Genomic DNA, 4,857 nt, shown 5'->3' with positions numbered 1-4,857 from the left:
CAACGTAGAATTGGAAGAACCAATTTTAGTGTATTTTAATAACGATTTGGAAGTGATATTATCCGTGGATGCTTCTAAAAGGACTGTGGATTGCTACATTGCATAGACGAGCTTGAGAGATCTATTTTGTTTTTCTCAAGAATTTTTAGGGTGGCAGAAACAAGATATTTGGTTATCGAACAAGAAGCGCTAGCAGTTATATTTGGATTGACTAAGTGTCGATATTTAATTGGACGTAGATTTATTATATATAGGGATCACAAACCCTTGGTCCATCATTTCAGGAACAATAAAGAATTAATGCTATCGCCTAGGCTTCAGAGATGGTTTATACTGGTATGCAGTTTTGACGTGCAAGTAAAATATAGGCGAGGAAAAGAAAATTATCTACCTGATATTCTTTCCAGATGTGGAGCTGGTGAGTATAGGGAAGAAATAAAGCATAAGATGGGGAGGAGAGGAAAGAAAAAAAAATTGATTCGTGCAATAGCGGGGATATAAAAAGGCGGGCCAGTGACATGGTAGGAATTAAAGAAGGCCACTTAAAAATATCGCCAACTGATGAGGATTAAAAGGAGCGTGATAGGCCGGAGACCTTGGAGAGATGGAGATAAATAGAGCTGGCTATAGTAGATGAATGATTGGTTCGAGGAAATCGAGGAGTAATACCGATGAAATTCACAATGTTATCCATGATCTATGAGGGGCATCAGGGTATCGAATGAAACAATGGGGGCGCTAATATGTGTGGTAGCCTGGCATAAACAAAGAGATTGAAAATTTGTGAAATGTGTAATTCATGGGCCAGTATGCACTATAAAGATAAGAGTAGGATATGGATAAGGCGACATGACCTTGGGAACGCATACATTTGGACTTTCTCGACTTTGAAAATAAAATATATCTCCTTGTGGTGGATGCTTTTTCCAAATGGGAAGAGTGCTAAGAAGTGAGGGAATTGACAACTCAGGTTATGGTAAAGATGTTGAAAAATCTTTGGGATCGGTTCGGAGTGGGCTAATATAATATCATCGGATGGAGGTCTAGCCTTCATAAGTGGACAGTTCAAGTTATTTTGTGCTGAAATAGGGGCGAGTCACATTTTGGCGTCTCCATACCACCTGAAAAGGAAAGAATGGTGTCACTTGTTAAGAGTTGGTTAAGAAAGTCCGAAAAGGAAGGAGTTAGACACTTAGAACAAATACGAAAGAGGGTAGAGTCCGAAGGATTAAGATCAGGTCATGATACGGTGAGAAGAGATGGATTAATACTTTCGTAGTTTTTCGGGGGTTTCATAGCTCATATTTAAAAAAAATATAAAAAAAATAATATATAAAGGATTAATGAAAAGGAAATGGGGTTCCTTAATTTTCTATGAAAGTGAAGTTTATGTTGGATAATATAAAAATAATTTCCTTCCGTATATTTTGAATAGATTTGTATTATGGTGTTTTTAATATGATTTTATATAAATTATATTCGTAAAAAAAATTTGAGGCATTAAAAAAATTTTTAAACTAATATTAAAAATAAAATAATTGTATTAATATAAATTTTCAAAATGTAATAATTTCGATATTCCATGAAAAAAAAATCCCGTCCAATAAGATTTTTAATTCATGTTAAAAATAAATTTTCATTTCAAAATGTAATAATTTAGAAATTATATGAGAAAAAATCTTACCCAATACAATTATTAATTTATATTAAAATTAATGTTATTGATTATTCATATCAGTTATTTCAGAGACCTGCAGGTCCGGCCCTAAGCCCGGTCCGGGTATACATGGGTCATGTCGTATTTTAATTTTTTTAATATAAATACCCAGACTGGGCAGTAAATTTGAAAACCAAATATTAAAAATATATATAATTTATTTTAAAAAAAAACCCGGGCCGGGCGTGCAAATGGTACCTCTGCAGGTCTCTGAGTTATTTTATTTCTAAAAATTTAGAAGGGAATTATTAAAAATTGAACAAAATATCGGTAGGAATGTGTGCTGGAATAATTTCAGCACCATTTATTGCCTCTAGTTTATATAAAACTATAAAATTAAATGATTTTAAAGTTCCCAACAAAGATATATCAATGATAGGTAATTTAAGCTATTTTTATAGTAAGCACATATACTCCTCAAATTAATTCATGTACATAAAATATATTATTTTTTTATCTAAACTGCTAAAAATATTTGGGAGCTTCCCCGAATGTCACAAAATTTGTGAAAACATCTTTATGCAATTGCAAAATGGGTTGCATGAATAATAGGTGCGAGTGTATCAAGAACAACCTTAAATTTCAACGAAATGTCATATAGCATTGAAGAATTATTGCAATAAATAATTTTTTTTTTAATTCGGATTTACAAAAATAAAAATGTTTAACCTTATTTTTCATTCGTTATATGCCTTAATTTTATACTATTTACTTTTTTTTTAAATTTTCTTTTAAAACCCTTATTTTGGCCTTTTAATTATATGGTGATAGCCAGACGGCAAAAAAGAGAAGAAAAAGTAATATTATTTATTTTTTTTTCATGCGGAATATATTTAAAAAAAAATATTTAAATATAGATTACGAATAAAACGTGGGGATTCAAGATCTCGAATCCCCACGTTGGGATTCCGAATCCCACATGATATCCCAATACGACATATATATAGAAATATTTTACATTTAACAATATGTATTTTATATTATAATGATTTAATTAAATCAGACACTTTGTTAATAAAAAAAATAAATCATAAGTAATATCATACAATACTGCTAGGTTTACAATTTTTTTATTAATTATAACATATTTTTTGTTTCTCTCGGTCACGATTTCTCCATTATTAATTTGTATTACTTTAAGTTGAGTTAGGTGTTGATTATCTTTTAAAATCCAAATTAATAAATATATGTGGGGGTGGGGTTTTTTTTCAATTGCTTAAGGGAATGGTGATATCCCTCTAGATGATTGTTAATGCGTGGTCCTTGTTATCATGGCACCTGTACAAAATAATGTATTAAATAATAAAAATATTATGATAAAAGAATATATAAACTGTGTGGAATAATAAATCAAATTTGATGAGGAAAAATTGCATCAGAATTTCCAGGTTGTATCCATATATATTAAGAAGCTTAATATTAACGGGTTAATACCTGCTAAATCTAAGCAATAATCACCGACTACTTCAATGTCTTCTCTCTTGCATAGAGGAAGTATGCTCATCCTTCGAACAATAGTGTACACAGTAGACTCTTCTTTCTTTATATTGTTTTACCAAGACTAAATGCTGAACTTTATGTCAAACGGCTAAGTGAAAGAAGCAGCATAGAAATAAATTATGTTACAACTTTTAAAAATTAAAATTTACCCTTTATTAAAATATTCGGAAATACAAATTGAGCAGATATTGCTCCTCTGGCAAAAAATGGATACCATTTAATGTGCTATATTCCACTATTATTTGAAATAGCTTAATATATGACCCCTTCGTTTCTTTGAGAATGGCCAGCTATTTGAGAATCATCTATTTAATTTTTAGTTTATTGTTTTATAAATTATGGGATAAAATATTTATATCTAAAATGACAATATTTATTTAAGATTATTTATAATATTTAACCATATGAAAATAACCTAACCAATATTGCTCAATATTTCTCAACACAATGCGCTTTTTTCCTAATGCGGGAATAGACATATATCTATGCTTATTCTTTTTTAAAATTAGATCATTCTTCACAAATCCACTATCTAATTTCTGACATCTCTCACATGCCTTATTATAGTCTCTATTATCTTCATGCATGTTATTTCGATAATGTCTAAATTATAATATAATAAATTTTACAATATTATTTTAATTAAATTCTTCTAAAAATAAAATTTTAAATTAAATTTTATAAATATGTAGCTACGCCTAACCTACGCGTCTTCAATTTTTATGGGATTAAATTTCTGAAATATGTACACGTGGAACTACTTTCTACGAATTGCGTTCACTATAAAAGATTGGAATATTTCATACACCATTTTTTAAAATTTCAGACAAATATTAATATTTAAAATATATAATGAAATTTTTTTAGAAAATGTAAAAATAAGGTCTTTTACGAGTTCAAATGAAACTTAAGTTTGGAAAACAGATATTTGTGGCTGATTGTATAATTTTAAAAGAGGATCAATAAAAATAATTAAACCTAAAATCTTATCGGGACCTAACTATCCCTAAGTAGAAATAACTGAAATCTGGATCTGATTAGAGTTAGATTAAGCAGAAGATAAATTATATTTTAGGTTATGTAATTATGCTGTGTAACCAATTAATCCTTAAAAATATAATTGTTAACCTTTTATTTATTATTGTATAAAGTTTGTTGACACCTATAGATATCCCTTTTTCTTCATATATAACGATTTTTCTAAAATTTATATAATGATTTAATATCATAAAAATAGTTTAACTTTTATGTAAAATCTCATTAACCAGGTTAAATCTTAGAGATCTTCATTTAAAGTTAGCTCTAACACCACCTAATTAATTGATGTCTTGATAATTATCTTCCTCCATTTCTAAAAAATATTAATATATTTTCATTTATTTACTTTGCATACTTTTTGATTAAATCTTGATTTCCAAATCTTTCAGGCTGCGTATATTGTTTCCTAAAGATACAAATCTATCTACAACGCTACATTGGCTCGGGTATTTAAATTTTTTTAGACCTGACCCCGGTATATTTAAAAATATCACCCGATCTATGTATTCAGGCAGAGATTAAGGCCGATTATGCCGGTCTATGATGTATATTTGAGTATATATTTTTTTTTCTGACAATATGATTACATAGATAGTTTTTCC

General features: G+C 29.0%; 1 long non-coding RNA gene across 1 annotated transcript; it reads right to left on the bottom strand.

Moving 5' to 3' along the window:
* Positions 1–2,783: 2,783 nt before the first annotated feature.
* On the bottom strand, positions 2,784–3,527 carry LOC135924645 (uncharacterized). The gene is made up of 3 exons (XR_010571347.1): positions 3,367–3,527; positions 3,152–3,305; positions 2,784–2,995 (listed from the first exon to the last, which is right to left on the bottom strand). It is a non-coding gene; the product is annotated as an uncharacterized LOC135924645 (long non-coding RNA).
* Positions 3,528–4,857: the final 1,330 nt, after the last annotated feature.

Source organism: Gordionus sp. m RMFG-2023, chromosome 2, assembly GCF_954871325.1.
Source record: "Gordionus sp. m RMFG-2023 chromosome 2, tfGorSpeb1-WG-v2, whole genome shotgun sequence".
Taxonomy (NCBI): domain Eukaryota; kingdom Metazoa; phylum Nematomorpha; class Gordioida; order Chordodea; family Parachordodidae; genus Gordionus; species Gordionus sp. m RMFG-2023.
This window is presented reverse-complemented; position numbering and strand designations above follow the sequence as displayed.